At 41.7% G+C, this 25,095-nt stretch overlaps 1 pseudogene; it reads left to right on the plus strand.

The window, feature by feature from the left end:
* Positions 1–2,197: 2,197 nt before the first annotated feature.
* Positions 2,198–24,424, plus strand: LOC112413296 (ferritin light chain pseudogene; annotated as a pseudogene).
* The last annotated feature ends 671 nt before the right edge of the window (positions 24,425–25,095 follow it).

The raw sequence follows: 25,095 nt of genomic DNA on the forward strand, positions 1-25,095 counted from the left end.
ATATATTCAGTTATACATATACATATCTCCACTCTTTTTTAGATTCTTTTCCCATATAGGTCATTACAGAGTATTGAGTAGAGTTCCCTGTGCTCTACAGCAGGTCCTTATTAGTTATCTATTTTATATATAATAGTGTGTATATGTCAGTCCTAATCTCTCTGACCTTTTCTTATATAACTTAGTTTTCCTTGGACTCAGACAGCTTTCAAACTAATTTGTCCTTGGGACACAGTACGGTGCAGTGGCTGTGAGTCTTATGACAGCACGCTGTGTGAGCGCTGCAATGGTGAAATAGGCACTTCGGTACATAGCTGGTGGGGATGGTAAAGGATCCAGGTCTCTTGGAAGGTAATTTGGCACTAGCTATCAAAATTACAAATGCATATAGCCTTCAATTCAGTAATTCCATTTCTGGGAATGTATCCCACAGACAGACCTGCACACAGAGGAAATGAATGGGAGCTTCATCCTCATTGTAGCATTTACACTATTATTATGTTATTTATTATAATTATATATTATAGTACAATAGTATAATTGTATATTACAATATAATAATATAAGTATACATTATACTCTATATTCTATTGATACTATTATTGATATTTATTGTAGCATTCATATTATTATTATATTACTTTGTTATAATCATACATGATAATGGTATATTATATTATGGTATGTTGTATATAAGTGTATATTATTCTATTCTATATTATTATTATTACTATAGCAAAAGATTTAGAAACAACCCAAATATCCATCAGTAAAAGATGGATGGTTAAATAATTACAGTACATCAGCATAATGGAATACTATATAGATGTTTAAAAAGTGAGAAAGTGGGAGTTCCCCAGTGGTCTAGTGGTTGGGTTATGGCGCTTTCACTGCCATGACCTGGGCTCAGTCCCTGGTCGAGGAACTCAGATCTCGCAAGCTGCATGGCACAGCCAAAAAAACCAAAAACAGACAAACAGAAAAGTCTGAAAGCCCTCTATGTACTGATATAGTATATATTTAATTCTATATACAGAAGATACATGATTCATATTATATGAAAGTGAATAGATTTTTTATAATATGTGATCTATATTATATATTCATGATGTATAATACCATATATATGTGTGTACCATATATATATATATATATACTGAGAAAGGCAGCTTGGAGAAAGGTTAAGAGCACAGAGTCTGGAGCCAGAATACCTAAGTCAGAAGCCTGACCCCACCTCTTCCCATCTGTGTGATCTTGGGCAACTCACTTAACCTCTCTGTGTCTTGATATAATCATCTATGAAATGGAGATAATAATAGCACTTCTCTCATAGGGTTGATGAGAGTATTAAGGGAGTTAATATGCATCAAATGCTTAGAACTGGGTGTGGCACATAGCAGAGAAGAGCCATATAAGTGTTAGTTACTTTTATATTCCATGAAGTGAAAAGAGCAAAGTTTGGAGGTGTATAATATGCTACGTTTTGTGTAAGAAATGGGAGAAAATAAGAACCCCTATTTGTATTTGCTTTTCTTTGCACAGAACAGCATTAGAAAAATACTTACAGGAGGAGGGGGTGTGGTGCCAGACATAGATAGGAGAAACTTTTTAAGTGCATTTCTTTGAATGTCCTTTCAACTTTTTGAGCCACATGGATTTAATGCCTTTTCAAAAATATATATATATTGTTAGTTTTTTTTTTTTAAAGAAGTATGAACCTCAGATTCATGAGAGTCTGAACTCTGACTCTACCACTCACTAGCTCCAAAGCCTGGCACAAAATTACAAAATTTATGACTTCTCCGAGGCTGAGATTTCTTTCTGCATAAAAATCATATCCACCAGTAATTGAGATGCACCAGTAACATGTCTGGTGTAGGGCAGGCCCATGACACGTGCTCAGGAAGTGTTAAAGGCCCCTGACTCCACTTGCTCTTCACGTCGCTTTCTTCCAGGTGCCCCCAAAGACACTGATTCTCCTCCTCCAGCTGCTGGCATTCCAGAACCTGAGACCAGATTACCTGGGGATGGGAGAGGAAGGCCAGACTCTGGGATGAAATCAGAGCAGGGTTCAAATCCCAGCCAAGTGGATTATTACCAACAGCATGGACTTGAGCAAGTGGGCTCAGTTCCCTCATTTGTAAAATGAAGACGGTGACAATGTCTCCATCTCGTAGGGTGATGGTAAGAACTAAACATGGTGTTTGTGACGCACAGCTTAGCACAGAGGAGGCGCTGTGTCCGTGGAAGTGACTGTGACACGGAGGGCAGGAGGGGCTGGGAGAGACGGGGAATGGCGTTTGTTCCCAGCTCCCGCTCTCCCAGTGTTGTCAGTGCCTTAACTGCTGAAGGCCGGGTGCTAAGCCTTGCCCTCTTTAGCCTCCTGGGGGAGAGAGAGCGTCTGGGTTAAGAGGACACGTAATCATTCTCAATATGCAAACAAGGCAGATGAGGCCCCAGCTCTCCAAGCATCTACACTCCTGTGGACCGTAAACAAGCGAGCACGGAGAATTAGGATCATGTTTGTGGGCTGCTGCCTGAGTGAGATAGTTATGAAGGTAAATTGGAGAGCTCCAGTGGTTGGTTTAGGGTTTGACTATGCTTTTTTCAGATTGAAGATGTCCTGGTCTCCAGTTTTTTGAAAGATTGAGGACTTCAGACATGATATTCATCTAAGGAGAAGGAGGGGAGACTTCAAAATAGGAGGCAGTTTAAATCCTGTTTCCACCATTCACCTGGGCCTGTTCTCTCAATTGATGGAGTAGCAGTTGGGCTGGAAGGTAGCTAATTCTCCAGGTCCTGACACCAGGATCCGCTGCTTGATTTGGCATCAACCATAATATCTATGTGATGTCATTGCATAATATGATTTTTATGTCTCTGCAGACTTTATTGTTTTACTTTTCCTCTTGCTGAGAGCCATGTGCAGCTGTAAGTGTCATGGAGTCAGGTTTTTACTATCCTGAATGTGAAAGGCCACATTTCTGGCAAGATGTGGATAAGCAAAACCCCATGTGTGTCTATAAAACTAAATAGTAATTCCAAAGTATCTCCTAGTATGAGCCTGGGATGTTACCCAGGTTTTAAAATATATAATTTAAAATCCATGATCCTCTTGAGAAAAAATTCAGGATAGTAAAATAAATCTGCTCTTTTATATACACATGCCTCAGGGAAAACAGAATTTTATGTAAATAGCTGCAGGTGGTGATGTAACAGTATTACAATAGCCCCTATCAATTCTTGGAGTTTTCCAAGTGTGCTCTGAACAAAGGCTCTGAGTCTTTGCAAATTCTGTTCCTTCTCCCTGGAGTACCCTCTCCCTTCCTCCCTACCTGTACCTAATTCGCCTGAAAATTTTCTAATTTTCTTTCAGTTACAACCAAGACAACCCTTTCTCTGGGAAGAGATCTTCCTGTGCTCTCCCCAAAAGTGGGTTAGTTGCCCCTCCTCTGTGCTCTTTCAGCAACCTGAGTCTTTAGCAAATGATTTAAATAATCTTTACCACACTGTTTAAATAAAGTTATTTTTTTGCCCTTGACTTCGTAGGCACAGAATTGGTTGAAAACTAATCCTTGGTTTGTAATGCATTATCATTGCTGGCCTACGCTTGGCCCTGTTTTATAGTTAAGTGTTTTATTTTACCTCTGTATTTATTTGTAACCATATTGCCCAGTAGAAATATAATGGAAGACTCATATGTAGCTTTAAATTTTCTAGTAGACCCATTTTGAAAAGTATAAAGTAACGTATCGAATTAATTTTAACAATATATTTTATTTAACCCAATATAGCCAAAAGATTATTATGTCAATAAATAATATAAACATTATTAATGAGATATTTACATTCATTTTTTTCCATATGAAGCCTTCAAAATCTGGTAATATATTTTACATTTAGAGCATATATTGATTGGGTCTAGTCACATTTCAGATGATCAATAGTCTTATGTGGCCAGTGGCTACCATACTGGACAGCACAGATTTATAATATAGCCAAACTCCATGCACACATGACCAAAAACAAGAACTAAAATACTACCAATAACTTATGTCTACCTATAGATGCTTCCCTCATCCTGCTTCTTGACATCTGCTCTGTTGGCCCAACTAGAGGTCAAGTTCATGGAGGACAGAAGATGTATATTATATAGATGTTTATGTTTCATTATCTTCTCAAAGTGTGGTCCCTAGATGCTGCGAGTCCCTGAGACACTTTTATTTCAAAGTGTTTCTTACAATACTATGAAGCCGTCGTTTGCCTTTTTCATGGGCTGACATTTGCACAAATCACAAAAGCAATGGTGTGTAAAACCACTGGCACCTTACCACGAATCAAGGTAGTAGCCCCATACAGCACTGGTAGTCATTGTAATCGTCAATGCCATGCACTTTCGGTTTTTTTAAAAAAAGAAAGTTGCACTTAAAAAGTCCTTGATTGGGCTTCCCTGGTGGCGCAGTGGTTGAGAGTCCGCCTGCCGATGCAGGGGACGCGGGTTCGTGCCCCGGTCCGCGAAAATCCCACGTGCCACGGAGCGGCTGGGCCCGTGAGCCATGGCCGCTGAGCCTGCGTGTCCGGAGCCTGTGCTCTGCCAACGGGAGAGGCCACAACAGTGAGAGGCCCGCGTACCGCAAAAAAAAAAAAAAGTCCTTGATTAAGCATTAAGATGTATTAATTTTATTAAATCTTGACCCTTGAATGCTCATCTTTTTAATATTCTGCGTGATAAATGGGAACACACATAAAGCACTTCTGCTGCACATCGACGTGCAAGTGTTGTCCCAGAAAAGCATTTGTGCCATTGTTTGAGCTGTGAGCTGAGCCAGTGGCTTTTTTCATGTAACACTGTTTTTACTTGAAAGAACAACTGACAGACAAACCATGATTATTCAGAGTTGGGAATTTAGTGGACATTTTCTCAAAATAAACAAAGTAAACCTGTCGCTTCAAAGAAAACAACTCACAATATTTATTGACAATAATAAAAATTTGAGCTTTCAAGTGAAGACTCAAATTTTGGAAGATGTATATCTACCACTGTGAATTTCACAGCTTCTCAATATCTAAACAATTTTCCGGAGAAGTTGGTGGTGATATTAACAAATGTGAAAAGTGTTTTGGTTGTTACGTAAAGAAGTGGCAACATTTGGAAGATGTGTATAGCTCAGGGAGCCAGTATTTCCCAAATGACCAGTGTATAATGTTAACAAAATCACGCACTCAAAGTGCAGGAGGAAACAGTGGATTTTAACGTAAGAGAGAACAAAGTGTTCACTGATATGGTTTCAAATTTTATGCTGCAACTAACTTTTAGGAAGTTATACTTACTGAGTTTTGGTATAGTATCAAAGATTATCCACAATCATTTGAAAACGCTACCAAGATATCCCTCCCTTTCCCAAATGCGTACGTGTTTTCTTTCTCTTCCTTCATATACTTTAAGCAAAAAACATATTGCAATAGATTGAATCCATATTGCAAGCAGATATGAGGATTCAGCTGCTCTCTATTAAGCCAAAATTAAAGAGGTTTGCAAAAATGTAAAAACAATGACATTCTATTCACTTTTGTTTGGGAAAATATAGTTATTTTTCATAAAACGTATATTATTCATGTTTCTATGTAACAAGTTCAGTATTGTTATTGTTTCTTGTTTTTTTAATAAGTTTGTTTATTTATTTATGGCTGCTTTGGGTCTTCGTTACTGTGCGCGGGCTTTCTCTAGCTGTGGAGAGCGGGGGCCACTCTTCGTTGCAGTGCGCGGGCTTCTCATTGCGGTGGCTTCTCTTTTTGCGGAGCACAGGATCTAGGCATGTGGGCTTCAGTAGTTGTGGCTCGCAGGCTCTAGAGTATAGGCTTGGTAGGTGTGGCACACGGGCTTAGTTGCTCCGCGGCATGTGGGATCTTCCCAGACCAGGGCTCAAACCCGTGTCCCCTGCATTGGCAGGAGGATTCTTGAGCACTGCGCCACCAGGGAAGCCCTGTTATTTTTAAATAAATTAATAAGTTAAAATTTTTTAATTTCTGTTTTAATTTCTAATACAGTAAGTATTGATAAATATAACTAAAATAAACAAAGCTCTGAGACCCTCAATCATTTTTAAGAGTGTAAAGTATTTCTGAGATGAGACCAGAAGTTTAAGAACCACCAGTCTAGCACATTTCCTATTCTATTCTATTCTATTCTATTTTGCTTACACATTGTATTTTGCTTACATATTATATTTTATTTGTATATTATATTTTGCTTACATAATATATGTGTTAATATATAATATATTTTATAGCTTTCATAATATTTTACTATTATCTTAAAAAGCGATCAAAGTCAACATCACCGGTGATGGGACAAATCAACGTCATGTGCTTCCCATATAATGTACTGAGATAGACACAACATCTTTTCTATGGTATTCTTAACAAAAATGCACATCCTGAATCTCATCGTAAAGTAACTTCAGATAAACCCAAACACTGACATCTACCAAATATTTTACTTGTACTTTTAAAAAATGTCAATATATGAAAAAAATACAGGGCTTCCCTGGCGGCGCAGTGGTTAAGAATCCGCCTGGCGCACTGCAACGAACAGTAGCCCCCACTCGCTGCAACTAGAGAAAGCCCGCGTGCAGCAATGAAGACCCAACACAGCCAGAAATAAATAGAAGTAAATAAATTTCAAAAAAAATTAAAAATATATATACAAACAGGGACTTCCCTGGTGGCCCAGTGGTAAAGAATTTGCCTTCCAATGCAGGGGACAAGGGTTCGATCCCTGGTCAAGAAACTAAGATCCCCATGCCGCGGGGCAACTAAGCCTACGTGCCACAACTACTGAGCTCGCACGCCTCAAAGAGAGAGCCCGTGTGCTGAAAACTACAGAACCCATGCGCTCTGGAACCTGCGCGCCACAACGAGAGAGAAGCCTGCACACCACAATGAAGAGCCAGCGCACCACAACAAAAGATCCCACTTGCCTCAGCGAAGATCCCGAGTGTTGCAACTAAGACCCGATGTGGCCAAAAAATAAAGAAAATAAAAATAAATACTAAAAAAGAAGGCAATTAGACAATATCATTTTTTTAAAAATACAAATAAAAACAAAGCAAAACCAAGAAATGGTTTCAGTTTAAACTAGCCTAAAAAGATATGACAATGGAATGCCACCTATCATCTGGGGGTTTTTTACTATAAAATAATATTGGGCTTCCCTGGTGGCACAGTGGTTAAGAATCCGCCTGCCAATGCAGGGGACATGGGTTTGAGCCTTGGACCAGGAAGATTCCCACATGCCCCAGAGCTACTAAGCCTGTGCCCCACAACTACTGAGCCTGCGCTCTAGAGCCCACGAGCCACAACTACTGAGCCCACGTGCCACAGCTACTGAAGCCTGCATGCCTAGAGCCCGTGCTCTGCAACAAGAGAAGCCACCGCAATGAGAAGCCCTCACACCCCAATGAAGAGCAGCTCACGCTCGCCACAACTAGAGAAAGCCTGCACGCAGCAACAAAGACCCAATGCAGCCATAAATAAATGATAATAAATAAAATAAATATAAAAAATATTAATGGCAATTGGAAAAATCTGAATAAAGTCTGTAGATTAGAAAATAATAGTCACTGTTAATTTCTTGATCTGGATCATTGTACAGCGGTTATGTCAGAATGTTCTTGTTTTTAGGGAATACACTGTGAATAGGGGAAAGGTATCATTTCTGTTATTGACTCGGATGTTTCAGAAAACAATATGAGAGAGAGGGGGTCGGAGAGAAAAGAGCAAACATGGTAAAATAATATTTGGAATTTGGGAAAAGGAAGTTCAGAAATTCCTCGCATTATTAGTGTAATTTTTCTTATTCCGAAATTTTCAAAATAAGGAGTTAAAAGGGAGAAAGTTTACTCAACAAATACACGAGTGAATCCTTTTCTAGATACTCCACTTTTTTCAGCTTCTGGATTTAGATGTAAGAAGGATTAAATGGAGGAAAACGAAAAGTCTCTTACAGACATAGAGAACAGACTTGTGGCTGCCAAGGGGGAGGGGAGGTGGGGGAGGAATGGATTGGGAGTTTGGGATTAGCAGATGCAAACTATTATATATAGGTTGGCTAAACAATAAGGTCCTACTGTATAGCACAGGGAACTATCGATATATTCAATACCCTGTGGTAAGCCATATGGAAAATAAAATGAAAATGAATATATATATGAGTCACTTTGCTGTATAGCAGAAATTAACACAACATTGCAAATCAATTATACTTCAATAAAATTTTTTTAAAAAACAAAACCAAAAAGTCTCTTAAGGTTATTATTATATCCTTACATTGCTTTAACAATATGTGTTAAAGTGCCTCCAAAATTTACCTCCCCCTGTCACTTTTCTTAAAAGGGCCTTTAAACCCCAGAAATTGAGGTTTTCATTACATGCACTGCAAATTATTTTGTTCCTACTTTGATGTGGCAGGAAAGAGGATCCTTTGCCAGTCTCTAAGGCAACATGAAGAGGAAAGAGTAATTAGAGAATTACTGTTGGAAGAATTTAGAAAGGCGCTTGCGTCCCATCTTAGCTTTGGCCATCAGGAATTAGGACAGCCGGCAGGGAAGCTTAACCTCAGCGGCTCTCAGTTCCAGGAGGCTCTGGACCGCAGGGCCAGGGGGTGGGACGCCGGATCCGTGAATCTTCGTTCCACTCCTCTGGTCTGGAAGTGCACCGCTTGTGGCTTGACTGCTTTGAGGGTAAAAAAGGAGCTTGGGGCATCTAGGATTGGCTGAAAACGTGTGTGGTTAGGAGTCTAGCCCTGCGGATAATTAGAAGCAGATCCTGGAGAGAGGGAAGGTTTTGTGTTTGTGTTTTTTTTTTTTTTTAAAAACAACACGCCCTCCGTCTTTTCTTAACAATTCAATTCTGCACAGGTCGCCTCGCCCGCCTCCCTCTAGCGGCCCCGAGGAGGATCGTCACAGCCGGAGGAGCCATTGTTTTGACCGTGGCTTCCTTGTTCGGACAAGGGTCGTGAGCATTGGTTTCTTGTTTTAAGAGCTAAAGCCGGGCTTCCCTGGTGGCGCAGTGGTTGAGAGGCCGCCTGCCGATGTAGTGGACACGGGTTCGTTCCCCGATCCGGGAGGATCCCACGTGCCGCGGAGCGGCTGGGCCCGTGAGCCATGGCCGCTGAGCCTGCGCGTCCGGAGCCTGTGCTCCGCAACGGGAGCGGCCACAACAGTGAGAGGCACGCGTACCGCAAGCTACTCCACCGTGGGCTAAGGACGTTTAAATCTAGAGAGATTAACGAAATCTCCCGAGAGCACAGCAAATTATAGGGCTAACCCAGGACAGGCACATCAGTCAACTGACCCCAGTCCTGAGGCCGTCCCAGGAAAACTTGAAGAGGGACCCACTGGCACACACGGAGAATCCCCAAAGCCATACTTAGAAGAAAATACAAAGCCCATATCCCTTTATCACTCAGAGCCTGCAAGCCCTGCACACCCCGCCCAACTTCCTTTCTAACCTGCTCCCAAGCTCTATGGGCTTCCACCACCTGCTTTATTTTTACCGTGTAGCCAGCAACACTTTCTGGCATTAGACTGTGCATCCATGTATCTGTTCATCGTCTGTCTTCCACTCTACAATATAAGCTCCATGAAGGCTGCTTTTTCTTTCTTGCTCTCTCCTCAACACCGATCGCCTGATACGTGTATTGGATTCCCATGACTGACCTAACAAATCGCCACAAACCTGGTGGCTTAAAACAACGGAAAATTATTCTTTTACATTTTTGGAGGGAGAAGTCTGAAATCGGTTTCACCGAGCCAGAATCAAGGTGTTAGCAAAGGCCACACTCCCTCCAGGGCCTGTAGGGGAGAATCGGTTCTTTGCTTCTTGCAGTTTCTGGTGGCTGCTGGCAATTCTGAGCTTGTGGCTGTATCACTCCAGTCTTCAAGGCCACCTTCAAATCTCTCTCTGCCTTTCTCATAAGAATACTTGTGATGGTGTTCACGGCCCACTCAGATAATCCAAGCGAGTCTCTTTGCATATCAGGAAATTGAGGTTCCTAAAGATTAAGTGACTGCCCATGGTCAGACAGGTAGGAGTCTCGTAGACACAGGTTTGAATCCAGGCAGTCTGACTCCAGGGCCCCTCCACTAACCTGTACAGGAGTCTGATGGGCACTTGTGCATTTATGGGTTTTGCTTTATAGATGAGCCCAACTATCTATTCTTTACTAAGTCCTATTCTAGACACCACAGGGATACAAGGAGGTCAAGGATCACGCCTTATCCTCCAGGATGTAGCCATTTATGTGGAAAGAAAAGGCATAAAGTTGGATAGTGGTTACCCGTGTGTGGTAAAGTGACTAAAAGAGCGTGAACGGGCTTCTGGGAGCCTGTAATGTCATTTGTTGACCTAGTGCTGGTTACAGTAGTGCGTGAAACAGTTTGGAAAAATTCATCACTATACACTTGTGATTTATGCGCTTTTCTTTGTGTATATTTTGGAAAAGGCATAAAATTAAGGCATAAAGGCAGGATTCTGGGAATTGCAGGGGCTTCGAGAGAGGCCATAAGGCAGTCTCTCCCACAGCATTGGATGTCTAGCTTTCTGACTAACTGCCTGACTAATAAAGGGTTGTGAAGTAGGAGGTGAGGGAGTGGAATTTTCCAGGGACTTTCCTATCAAAATTCCCAAGGTCAGCCCATCTCAGACTCAAGTTTGGCTGTAAAGCAGAGTTAAACAGACATTTTAAGTAACATTTAAAATGTTGCCAATAAGGATTAACTCCCCCCCGCAAAGAAATCTACTGTCACATAAATTTGGAAAATCCTAGGCTAAACAAATTTTGATCCCTTTCTTTGCTGCAGGACTTGTCAGAGCCTTTAATATATTAACATGACCTCTAAGTCTCCAAAAGAGAGATATATTTTGCATTTTTTCCCCCAAACTTATTTTACTATGGAATACTTTATTTGTTTTCTTAACATTTTCAGGATTAATGTTCTAAGGAACAAATTTTAGGAAGTGCTATTGTAGAATCCTAATTTATAGATCCAATTCACCCAAAAATAATGGAGACCAAAAGTCATCTTTCAAAGCATTCCCTGAGGCCTTTCTAGGTTACTCTCACTGTCCCTCGACAAGCCATAAGAGCTGGTTCAAATGACTAAAATATCCCATAACCTAAATGTCTGGATAAATGATGGGGCTGAGGGGGCACAGAGGACAACTGGGGAGCAGGAGAAGGTTAGGGTGCAAGTAGAAAAAATTAGAATGACTTGAGTTCCAGATTATCCTGGAAAGTCGTAAGAGTGGTCTGGTTGAACAAAATGATTATTTACTATGAGAATGCAGGGCTTTCTCCCACAGCCAAAGAGTGGACTCTGGGACTCAAGGACAAGTTGGGACTGGACACCTGGATGCCACCAAGGCTCCCTCTCTGTCCTAAGTGCCCCCTTCATCCTTCAGTCTCTCAGGAGACCTATGTTTTTGCTTCTTGGCTGGCAAGATGGAAAATATAGTTACCAGCAGTTCCAGAGTTTATGTGTCACTGTCCAGTCATGAGGAGTGAGACTCAACTGACTTAATCCCAAATTCCTGAAAAAGGGATATTGGTCAGGCTGCTAGCCACTGGTGAGAACACTGGGTGAGTCACAGCGCATGCCACAGTCACACCATGACCGTGTTGGGGGAAGGGTGCAGTATGGATGCCCACATCCAGGTGGGGAGCTGGGCAGATCACCCAAAAGATGGCTGTTCCATCTTTTGGAACAAGGATCCATCCTGTGTACAGCTGCTTTGTAAAAGCACTTTCTCACCTTCTATGTACATAAAGAAATACTATTTTTTTTTTTTTTTTTGGATGACTCGGGAACTTTCAGTTCTTCAGAATCATGATGCAGGACAGTGGCTCTCCTCCCCTGACCTGTAGATGTCTCCTGTGGAAGGGACGCTGCAGACTGTGCTAGCCATTTCTGAAAATCATTTCACCCAAGTAACATGAGAGGAGCTTGCATTTTTTAAAGAATGATTTGTTTCTTTCCCCTAAAATTTGAGTCCGTGGAGGGAAATTTGGTTAATTAAAACAATATTTGTTTTGGGAAACTGGTTGTTTAAAGCTTCACTGGGCAAGATTTCAGTTGTTTTCTGCTATTACATCCTCCATATTTAATGCCGTCGTTTTGAAAATGGATTGACTTCAGAAGTATTTTTCTCTTGCTTTGGAGACTTTGCACATTGGCCCAAATGGGGTTTTATTTTCCATTTTAATTTATACAGTATAAATATGATGTTGGACTTCTTTGGAGTTAACAGTTTCACTGTGCAGATGTTTCTTGAAAGCCTTTTCAATTCATAGTGTTGGTTAAAAAAAAAATTTTTTTTTATTTTATTAGCCTGGCTGCCTGCCAGGGGTAGGTGGGGAAACTGTTCCATTTTGCATAAAACTGTAAGATTTTCTTTCCTTGTGCTTTCCCCACCCCCAGCCAGCTACATGATTATTAGGATTAAAGATGCCATAGTGACATCTTGTGGTCAGCTGCCAGAGACACAGCAAACAGTGGTCATGGTGGGATGACAGAAGTGATCTGTTCATTCTCCCACAAGTATTTCTTGATTTATTTTATTTGCTTTTTATTTACCAGTTGGCTCAAATCACCCTAGATTTCCAGGTTGTTTTGCTCTACGGAAAGTACTGAACTTTACCCCCATAGGAAGGATAAACATGCTGTGTTCTGGAAGGGGAAAGGAGGACATAACTCTTACTTTCGGCTTTTTGTTGGACGCCCTCATGAAAACAATGTTGCACAAGTTACTCAGTGATAACTGAAAAATACCCAAATCTTTTCCCTAAAAGGGGACAGGAAAGAGTGATTCTAAATAAGCTCTCATTCTTTATTCTAATTCTCAGCTTTCAGAAACTAACAGGCGGTTTGTTTACTTCACTTGTTTAGTATTTAGATGAAAACGTATAAATAATAACCCTCCAATTTTTATTTCCTCTCCCTAACTAGTGTCAATGGAGATAAAAATCTGCTTGCATAATTCTTGACTTTTAAAAGAAAAATGTAGCAAATATTATGCAGAAATTTTAAAAATTATGTTTACCAGAAATTTTGTAAAACGTAGAAGATATGATGTAATGTTAAAAGAGCAAAACACCAAGTTATATATCAGTTGAGGTCCTATATACATATCAATGTGAAGATCAGCATGGGTGTAGAAGTCTACACAAGTGTGGATGTAAATGTCAATGTCAAGGTCCATGTGGAGGAGGGCATAGATGCAGAAACAAGCCCAGAAAAAACATATATACTAACAAACATTTTCTGTTTCATAGTATTATAACTAATATTTTCTTTCTTATGCTGTTCTCAATTATCTATGTTTTCTTGACTGAACACATATTAAAATCATAATCAGGAAAAATACTTGGCACTTTTTTTTTAAGGATCAATGTTCTGTTTGTTTATATGTAAAATATCTCCATTTCAGGATGACACAGAAACATGAAAAAAATTCCTGCAAAGTGAGACGCATAGCAATGCACTGAGATGAGGGAACCGGAGTGAATCATAGACCAAGATCAAAGTCACTCAGGGAGAGCTAAAATACTTGGCATTCCAGAAACCTAAAGGTCTGTCCTGTCTCTCAGGTGCCTTCCCTGTGGAGCTGAGGATACGGGGTCTCTGGTGTAGGGGGCCACTCTCTGCAGGAGAGGTTTGCCAAGGCCTCCAGAGAAACTGTGAAACAGTTCAAGTTTGTCTTTGGTGCAAAATGTGCATCTCTTTTTTCAGTACTGATGTATACCAGGTGCTTAAATAGAATCTTGACATATGTTAGTACTAAGATTGACAATTCTCCAAGGTATCTATAAAAGTGAGAAAAGTGAGAGTTGGAGAAATTAAGTGCCCCAAATCACACAACTGGTCGGACTGGGATTTGAATTCAGTCTCAGTGGGCTCTAAAGCCCCTCCTCTATACACTACACCTGGCTCTCACCGCCCTTTTCAGCAGATGAAATACTTTACACACACCTTTAGTGTCTCAGATCTCCAGAATCATAAAAGCAAATTCCTTTAGAAGCCATTGAAATATGTCCTGAGGCCCCTGGCAGGTGCCTCAAATTCCACTGTTACGGTGAACACCTTTATCCACATGCTCCTCATGTTTCCATAGGAGAAGAGGTTTTCTTCTCCACTCCCCCCAAAAAAGAGTGGTAAATCCTTCTGGTTGCCTCTCTTCCCCATCACTCACTAGACCCCCTAGGGAGAGGAGTGTGATATTTCAGTGGTGATACTTTTGAGAGTCTAACATCCTTTGGATCACATGAACCAAGGGGCAGGACCCCTGACTGTAAAGGTAACACATATAGCCAACAGTCCCCTCTTCGTTAACCAATGTGTTATACAAAGCCAATAAAATATTAACTTTTCACATTAAATAAGTTAATTCTAAAGTTTAGTTGGAAAAATAAACAGGCAAAAGTAGTCGAGAAAATTCTGAAAAAGAATAATTACCAGATTTTTTCCAAACCAGAAATCAAAGCATAGTATAAAGCTATAGTGATTAAAAATGTATAGTGCTGATACATGAATAGACCAAGAGATCAATGAAAGAGAATAAAAAGTCCATAAATAGACCTAAGAGCATGTGGAAGTTTAGTATGTGGTAAATTTAATATAGCTTAAAGAACAGTATCTCAAATCCATGGAGAAAAGATACGTTTTTCAATTAAAGGCTTTAGGACAACTAGATGGCTATCTAAAATAAAGTTGGATCCCATACCTCACAACTTCACCAGGAAAAATTCCGAGTGGTACAAAAATTTAAATGTAAAAAAGAATAGCATATGACAAGTGACATAAGAAACCATGGGAGAATTATTTAATAATCTCAGAGGGCAGAATATCTTTGCATTTATGACACACACGAAACACAGAAGTCACAACATTCCGCAGAAAAAAATCAAAGACAAATGACAAAACTGGAAGGAAAAAATATTTGTAATAGACACCATGCTAATTTTTCTAAATATATAAAGAATTCCTAAAAATCAACAAGGAACAAACCAATGGCCCAATTAGAAACTAGGCAAATGATTTGCAGCAACATGGATGGACCTAGAGATTATCATACTAAGTGATGTAAGTCAGAAAGAGAAAGACAAATATATCACTTATATGTGAAATCTAAAATAATGATACAAATGAACTGATCTATAAAACAGAAATCGACTCACAGACATAGAAAACAAACTTAAAGTTACCAAAGGGGAAAGTGGGGAGGGATAAATTAGGACCTTGGGATTAACAGATACACACTACTATATACAAAATAGATAAACAACAAGGACCTACTACTGTATATTCAATATCTTGTAATAACATATAATGGAAAAGAATCTGAAAAAGAATGTGTATATATATATATATATATATGTATAAATATATATATATTTATACATATATATATACACACATATGTATAAGTGGATCAATTTGCTGTACACCAGAAACTAACGCAACATTATAAATCAACTATACGTCAATATAAGTAAATACATAAATAAATTTTAAAATAGGCAAATGATATGAACCAACTCTTCCCAGCACAGAAAAGACAGAAGGTTCTTAAAATATCTGAAAAGGGGTTCAACGTCACTCACAATTGGAGAGACGTACTTTACAACTATCAGGTAGCGTCGTTTTGCACCCGGCCCGTTGGCAGACCTGAGACTTTGGTAGGAGACTGTGCTGGTGAGGTTGTGAGGAAAGAGGCCTGCTCCTACACTGCTGGTAGAAGTGGAAATTAGAACAGCCCCTGTGAAGGGCAGTCTGTGAATGCCCATATCCTTTGACACAGCCATTCCACTCCCAGGAATTTATAGAACAAAAGATGCTCCCGTATGCAAAATGACTTAGGTACACGGTCATTCATTGCAGCAATGTTTAAACACCAAAAAGCTGAAAACATCAACCAAATATTGGTTAAGTAAGTTATAATACACCCACCTAAAAGGCTACCACGCAGCTATAAAAGAAGAAAAGGATGACATTCTTTATGTGTGGATATAGATCATCTCCATGAGATATTGTTAAGGTAAAATCCAGGGCTTAAAAGTGCATAGACTGTGCTATCATCTTGTGTTACAAATCAAAAAAGGAACGCACTGAATATACATATCTGCTGATGTTTACATAATCTCTCGCTTGAAGAAGTGCTAACAGTGTTTAGTTAAATAGCCAGAAAGAATGACCTCTGAATGTCTCAGACTCACTCAACATGGTGAGACCTTCGTGATGGTCAGGGCTATGCTCTCCACCCGAAGGTCAGGGGAGACTAATAGCAGAGGCGTGAACAGTACCCTCGGGGAGGCCCAAGCACTCCAACTACTGTGTCCTCCCCAGAATGGGGGGATCTTTTCAAACCACGTGGACACTTTTTTCTTAATTAATTGATACAAATCTGATACATTGATACATTCTCGTCAACAACATATTTACACTCGTTTTAAGATAAAAATAATGATTTATTTTTCCCCAAGGAAGATGCACCATATGGCGCTGAGGTCTCAGATACTCAGATATATTGTGGCCTTCACCCAGTTTTGGCAGCAAGACAGAATCGCTCGGGATCCATGCTCACACCTTTAACTACCCAACATTTTAAGCTTGATCTTTCCTCCTGAATTCCAAATAATAACAAAAATAACAGATTTGTTGCACGCCAGGCATTTTGATTAGATGCTCATGGCAATCCTAGGATGTGAAGATCATTATTATCCTCACTTTGAAAACACAGAAGCTGGACTTCCCTGGTGGTGCAGTGGTTAAGAATCCGCCTGCCAATGCAGGGGACACGGGTTCAAGCCCTGGTGCGGGAAGATCCCACATGCTGCGGAGCAACTAACTCCATGAGCCACAACTACTGAGCCCACGTGCCACAACTACTGAAGCCCATGCGCCTAGAGCCCGTGCTCCACAACAAGAGAAGCCACCGCAATAAGAAGCCCGCGCACCGCAACGAAGAGTAGGTCCCGCTCGCAGCAACTAGAGAAAGCCTGCGCGCAGCAGCGGAGACGCAACGCAGGCAAAAATAAAAAATTAAAATTAATAAATAAATAAAAACGCGGAAGCTGAGGCTCAGAGGGTTAAATGCTTGCACAGCATCACACAAGCTAAAAGGCAGAAAGGCTGAGGTTCCACCACAGATGGATCGGACGCCAAAGTTATTTCTCTTTATCTGTATCAAGCAACTTTCAATTCTTTCTGCACTGTTGTTTTTTGGGGTTTTTTTAAAATTTATTTTTGGCTGTGTTGGGTCTTCGTTGCAGTGCATGGGCTTCTCAGTGTGGTGGCTTCTCTTGTGGAGCATGGTCTCTAGGCGCACAAGCTTCAGTAGTTGTGGCACGTGGGCTCAGTAGTTGTGGCTCACAGGCTCTAGAGCACAGGCTCAGTAGTTGTGGCACACGGGCTTAGTTGCTCCACGGCACGTGGGATCTTCCCGGACCAGGCCTCGAACATGTGTCCCCTGCATTGGCAGGCAGATTTAACCACTGTGCCACCAGGGAAGCCCTGCACTGTTCTTTAATGCCTTCTTTATTTGGTTCTCTTTCTAGTGGTCCTCTATGACATATTAAACCTTATACATTCCTCTGGCTTCAATGTCTACAAATTCTAGTGGCTCTCAATCCGAGCTGCACATTGGACTCTCTCGGAGAGATTTTAAAACACACCCACCAGAACTCACCCACAGATACTTTGTTTTCATTGGTCTGGGATGGGATCTAGGAATCAGTGTTTTCAACCCCTTCCTCCACTCCATGTGTGTTTTATTCAACTTTGCATCCCCGGTGCCTAGTAGGCACTCACTAAATATTTGTTAAATGAATGAATGAATAGATGATGAATGAAAGAAGGAAGGAAGGAACGAACGAACGAACAAACTTCAGGGTAAGGTAGGAGCCAAAATTTTTTTGACAATAAAGCAAGAGCAGTTTTGAAAGCCCTAGGCTAGGTCATAAATGCAGAGTCATTTTGATCTCCTTCTGGGACGCTGGAGAAGAAGGAAGCTGCATCCCTGTAACCCGCTCCATTTCCACACAATGGAAAACTATAAATAGCAGCCCTGAATCACATGAGGGTTATGTAATATAAGGTTCACAGAACAGGCTGCCTTTATCACTCAGGCTTAAGTTGCACTGAAATGGAAACTCAGCTGATGCCCTATGTATTAGTTTCTCCAAAAGATGAAAGTCTCTGGCATTTGCCCAGACCATCTATTTCCATTGCCCAGGTTTGAGGCCAGTTGCCAGGGCCTGTCTTGATAAGGAATTCCTGCTGTCTTTCCAGATAACGAGTAGGCAATTTCAGCAGAATTATTTTTATTTGCAAAGATAAGACCAGAATTTCCCCTGATCAAGTGAAAAGGCCGTGTATATCAGCTTTTCAGACACTTGGGAACACTGGATCATAGCCTCCAGTGAGAAGGTAGATATGCCACACTCGTGTGTACAGTTCCGGAGAGGTCACCCCTGCTTGTTCCCGTAGAGATTTGCTGATCACCTGAAATCCTTTGGTGAGACACTCAAATCCACTGTGTGCCGTTTAGAATGGGTTTGTCATCCTCTATAAAATGATAAGGTGGGCTTTCCTGGTGGCGCAGTGGTTGAGAGTCTGCCTGCCGATGCAGGGGACGCGGGTTCGTGCCCCGGTCCGGGAAGATCCCACATGCCGCGGAGCGGCTGGGCCCGTGACCCATGGCCGCTGGGCCTGCGCGCCCGGAGCCTGTGCTCCGCAACGGGAGAGGCCACAACAGTGAGAGGCCCGCGTACCGCAAAAAAAAAAAAAAAAAAAAAAAAAAAAAAAAAAAAAAAAAAGAGATAAGGTACCTGGCCTGCCTAGGAAAGGGATCCCTGAGCTACTTTTGAATACACAATTGATTCTCACTGGTTAATAAAGGGGGACTTTGGAATAAATGTTTCCATGAGCCAAAGCGTAAGGATGTGGTGGCAGAGATGGGCACCCACATTCTTTTCTTCTTCAATGCCCAACTAGCCCTCATTTCCCATCCTGGCTTGCAGTTAGGTATGGCCATGTGACCGTGTCTTAGATGATGGAATGTGACAAGTGAGGTGTGCCGTGTCCACACTTGGCCAGGCACATTGCTCCGTGTTTTTATCTGCCTCCTGGATGGCTGGTACGGAGACGCCTGCTAGGGCAATTCTGGAAGCCATGGGATGAAGATGCTAGAGCGTCGCCCGTCTGGGTCCCTGAATGACTGCCTATAGGAGAGTCATCCTGTCAACCTTTTCATTACCCAGTGCTCTCATCAGAGCAAGAAATACACTTCTTGGGAATTCCCTGGCGGTCCAGTGGTTAGGACTTGACGCCTCCACTGCAGGGGGCACAAGTTCAATCCCTGGTCGGGGAACTAAGATCCCACAAGCCACGCGGCATAGCCAAATAAAATAAAACTTCTCTTGTGTTTGTGCCATTTTACACTATAGGCAGTGAGCCTTCCCTATCTAATTATAGATGTCATGAACGTGTCATTACACTTTAGCATCAAGGACAGGAATCCCTCATTTGCTTTGGAAGAAAAGATCCCACAGAATGGCTTACTCAAAATGACTCTGCCAGACTGCCTTTGCCCCCATGTGGCCCTGGGAGTTGATAAGCTCAGAATTCTTGTCTGAAACCAGATGGGGCTGTTTGCAGGGATCATCTGGCTTACCTCTAACGTGGATGAGCAATTTTTCCAAATTTCATCTCAAAACACAGACACTCCATGCAAGGACTTTAGCAAAGGCCTGAACTGGAAGAAAGGGATACTTCAAGTAAAATTCACATTGCACAACAGATGGGTCTCTGGAACAGTTGATCAAAATTGAAATTTTTATCAAACTGATCATATGTCAAGAAAATAAAAAAGAATCTTTTAAGACCTTTTTGCAATTCAAATAATCACAATCCACATTCCCCACCTAAGTACTTTTTGAAATATCCTAGACTAGTAATTCTTTTAGTGAAACAACCTATATTTTTCAGAAGCTGTAATGATTTCCACGATATCACTGAAGCGAGAGCGGAGGTGGAGTGGAGAAAGAAGAAAATAGAACACTTAGATGAAAGTGAAAATAATCCTCAGCCCAGAAATCCACTACGGTACAGCAGAAAGGATTCCTGGGCAAGAAAGTAGGCAAAGAGTGTTCGATGCCCAGACACTGGATAAATGAGCAGAACTCGTTGGTGAAGTTGGTAGAATGCTCTAGAATTCCATTCCAGAGATAGAATGATAATGATAGATGATGCTTGCTTGGCATCCTTTGCCAAATGTAAATGTCTGGCAATAGAAGAGAGGGGAACTCGGGCCCCAACCGATTCCCTTCCAACTCCAGATCAGGGGCAGGAGGGAAGGGGGGTGATAAAGCACGGTGCTTACTTGAGAAAATAGGTGAAGACTCACTCTGCAGAAGAGCTCCAACATCAAATAAACATAAAACGAGTTCTCCAAGTATGAGGGGAAAAAGTACACTCTTAAAATTCAAGATCCTGGCAGGAAGGAAGGGATTACTGAGCTAAGAAGAAATCTATCCTTCCTCTGTGTAAGAGAGAAGATCTGGCACAGACTGTAGGACCTCACTCAAACTTTACTGCTCTAGAAACTTTGTATAAGTCTCTCCTCAGCCATCAGGCCAAATCTGAACCCAGTGACTTTGGAAAGCTCCCCAAATGAGCCTTTCAGCGGAGTTTTATATACTGCTGAGAAAGGAGAGGCAGTGTAGCTGTGGCTGTAGAGCAGGGAAACCCAAATTCTTGATTGCCCCCCCCATCGATAAAACACTATTGAGCACATGACATATGTGTAGTTATGGATTCAGAAAGTATATATGTGCACTACTGCATGTAACACTAACATATTGTACATCATGGAAAACATATTCCCAATAAAAGAAATGTTACAAGGATACATCAAAATATTTTCTTTTTGCACCCTATGTGGGTTGTCTTGCACATGTTGGACTCTACCACCTTCAATCTTGGTCCTGGAACAGAGCCCTTATCTTCACAGGGGTGACTATGGTATGAAAAAGAGAATAATGCTGCACTCAAGTCTGTTGCCCAAGTAACTAAAAGAGTCATGTGGAAATGGAACTCCTTAAGGGTCTAACTCATGTTTCATTTCTAGGACTAGCAGGGTGCCCTAGGACACCAAGGACATCCTGGGTCCTCAGTGATGCTTGTTGAATTCAAACATGATCGAGTAAATGACTGAACAATCGAACGAATGCATGACAAACATTTTTAAGCTACAGGAGAAACACAATATTTAAGGTGTAATTCTCACTTGTCAATGAAAAATTTCCATTGCTGGAGGAGTGCACATCTTCTGCCTGGCCTACAGTCTGGAATTCCCAGGACCAGAAATCAGCTAAAGTTCTTTCCAATTTCTCATCAGGAGCTTTTCTTCGAAGGCCTTTGAGGTCTAGGTGGGTACCACAGAGGCCAGAAGAAGACCAAGTAAGGCAACAGGGAGAAGTGATGGAAACTGGCTAAATGAAGGATGATGCAAAGGGCCTGATGAGGGTGATCATATTTGCCTCTGTTAGGCCAGGTGTTTTCTTCTCTGGGTGTCTAATGGTTTTGTGACTCGTCTTATCAGCTACATTGCAAACCTAAACAGGTCTGAGAACATAGGGTGTTTCTTCTTTCTTCTGTCCCCTCCATGGTCTGGTGGAATGAGAACTAGACTTAGAATCCAAACCTACAAGTCTTCTACCCAAGTAGCTAGATGGCCTTAGACAAGACACTTAACCTCTGTGATCCTCAGCTTCCTTATCCAGCCAATAAGAATAGTACTACCTCACTCAACAGGCTGTTCAAAAGAGCAAAGAAGACTTTTGCAAACTGTGGTACTGTATACAAATGTAAGGAATTACTACTATAATTAAAGTAGAGAATAAATACGTGTTGAGACGCCTTGAACTGAGTAGAGAGGTGATGCAATTCTTTACACTAGGCAAAAAATCAATATGTGCCTCTACTTAAGACTCCTTTTAAAAATAACACGTATAGAGAATATATATACACATAGAAAAAAATTTCAATATACATATATAGAGAGCAAGCTAATGCATACATCAACACATCACATTACTGTCACCAATGAATTGGAAATATCGAACGTTTGTGATTTTATGGTAAATAAACAAGCATTGATTAATGTTTTTCCATTTTACAGTTTAAAATATATGTTAGGGCTTCCCTGGTGGCGCAGTGGTTGAGGGTCTGCCTGCCAATGCAGGATGAACACCATAATGGTGATCACTGGAATATTTCTGCTAGTAGAATTACTCTTACATTTTATTTTCTTCTTTGTGCTTTTCTCTATTTTCTAAATTTTCTTTAATAAACACATCACACAACTTTTTTTTCTGATTCTGAAGTATTTAAAAAGAAAAAAAAAAATCACCCTTTTATACCTGACTTACATCTGTCTTGGACTGGTGGGTGACCACAGACTTCTGTAAGAAAATTTGCAAACGATATGATAAGGAGGGAATTCCCTGGCGGTCCAGTGGTCAGGACACCACGCCTAATCTATCTGTATATGCTATTTTGGGGTAAAAACAGAGAGGTATAACAATATACATTCATATTTACTTGCATAAAGAAAATATCAGGGGGGAAGGAGAGGTGGGAACCCAGATGACAAGGGCAAGAAAGAAGCAGGGCTTTTGTGTACTTTTCGTTATACTGCTTGAATTTTTAAAATATCACGTGCAAGTAATAACCAGCCTAAAATGCACATGTTATAAGAGCTCCTGACCTTTGTTCTGGGGAGTCAGGCCTCACAGTGCGTCTGTGCTACAGGCTGCCGTCCCCAATGGAGAGATGGATGTGCGGGCCTGGGCAGTGTGCAGGCGCCAGGCTGGTCCTGGGCTGGCCCTCCTCAGCCTGCTGTGTAGTCGTGCTTAAGATTTATCTGCTTCCTGTGGCAGCGCGAGGCCCCGGCCGCACACTGCCTCTGTTCTCTGCTCCAACCCAGCATGGCTCTTGGTTGCCAGTTGGTCACATTGAACGTAGCTGGCTATGTTTCAGGGACTCACCCTGTTCAATACACTTTCCAAGCCAGGCTCAGTACAAATTAAAAAACAAACAAAAAGAAACACGTTCCCTTTATAGGCTTACGTTCAGCTGAGTCTGAGATACAGTTGGGCTAGAAAAGCCTGGGAGGTGCCCCCAGTGCGGCCAGGCCCCCTCCATGCTCCCAGGTAGGAAGGATCTGCAGCAAATAGAGCCTCAGACTTCCTCTCGGGAGTCCATTTACTCTAATGGGAAATGCTGACATAGGGTTCCTGACCAGCCAACTGCAAGCTGCCTTCTGCACATGCTCTGTCGAGGGGATGTGGGTTGCAGAATTTTGCCAATACAGGTAGGCTGGTCACATCTGGTGGCCCTCATCTGATCAGCAATGTTCTGTGAAACTCAGGGAAACATGAAAACTTTGTGAAAACTACATTACAATTAGAAACGTCTGTCCACGAGAACATACTATTGAAAAAAATGGCAAGACAAGACAAGGAATGGGAGAAGGTATTTACCACACATATAGCCAACAAAGAATTAGTATGTAGAACATAAGTAACTCCTATAAATCAGTAAGAACCAAACAATCAAAAAATAGGCAAACAAGCAGTACGCTCCGTGGTCTCACGGATCTCTCTTGCTGCAACGGCGTTTGGAGGCCACAGACCCAGGGACGCCCCTCGCTCCACCCTCCGACTACCCTCCAACGTTTCTTCCAGTCGCAACCCTCAGAATCAGCAGTTCAGGATCCTTGGCCTCGGGACCCACCAACACCCTTTCTTGAGCTTAACTCCTTATTACGAACCAACTGTGAGCTCCCAAATTGGTCAGAATGATTCCACTGAGGTGGAGGCCATTGTCCACCGACTGGTCAACCTGCATCTGCGGACCTCCTACACCTACCTCTCTCAGGGCTTCTATTTCCACCGCAAGGATGTGGCTCTGGAGGGCGTGGGCCACGTTTTCCGCAAATCAGCCAACGAGGAGCGGGAAGGCTCCCAGTGTCTCTTGAAAATGCAAAACCAGCGCAGTGGCTGCACCCTCTTCCAGACATGCAGAAGGCGCCCCAAGATGAGTGAGGTAAAACCCAGGACACTGTGGAAGCTGCCATGCTCATGGAGAAGAACCTGAGCTAGGCCATTTTGGACCTGCCTGCCCTGGCTTCTGCCCACGCAGACTCCCACCTGTGTGACTTCCAGGAGAGCCCGCGTCCTAGATGAGCAGGTGAAACTCATCGAGAACATGGGCGACCACCTGACCAACCACCGCAGGCTGGCTGGCGCCAGGCTGGGCTGGGCGATTATCTCTTCGAAAGGCTCACCCTCAAGTACCACTAGGAGCCGACCAAAGCCCAGCGACCTTTGAGGAGCCCTCTGGTGTCAGGGCTTCTGCCTGAAGCCCTTTTCTGCAGCCAGTAGGCAGCTTTTTAACTACCCTGGAGCCCTTCCCCAAGCCTTGGACCACGTGGAAACAATAAAGCTTTTTTGCAGAAAAAAAAAAAAAGGCAAACAATTTTATACCTCTTAGGTAGTTAGAGGTGGAATGGCTCAGTCATGTTGCGGTATATTTCCCTTTTTAAGGAACCAACAAATTTTTCTGAAAAATGGTTGCTAGTGTACAGAAATACAATATATTTTTCATACTGATATATTCTGTAGTCTTGTGAAACTCATTTATTAGTTCTAGCTTTTTTTGTAGATTTCATAGGATTATCTATGTTGATGATCATGTTGTATGCAAATAAAGACAGTTTTATTTCTAAAAGGCAAGCAAGCAATTTACCAAAGGAAAACCTGGATGGTCAATAATATATAGAAAGATCCTCAGTCTCAAGGAAAGAAAATTAAAACTTCAGTAAAATATTGTTTCGGACTAATTAGATTAGCAAGATTGTAAAAGTCTGACTATCTTATTTATTTATTTATTTATTTATGGCTGTGTTGGGTCTTCGTTGCTGCACGTGGACTTTCTCTAGTTGCAGTGAGCGGGGGTTACTCTTCGTTGTGGT

This window comes from Neophocaena asiaeorientalis, unplaced genomic scaffold (genome assembly GCF_003031525.2).
Source record: "Neophocaena asiaeorientalis asiaeorientalis breed wild unplaced genomic scaffold, Neophocaena_asiaeorientalis_V1.1 scaffold183, whole genome shotgun sequence".
Classification (NCBI taxonomy): Eukaryota; Metazoa; Chordata; class Mammalia; order Artiodactyla; family Phocoenidae; genus Neophocaena; species Neophocaena asiaeorientalis.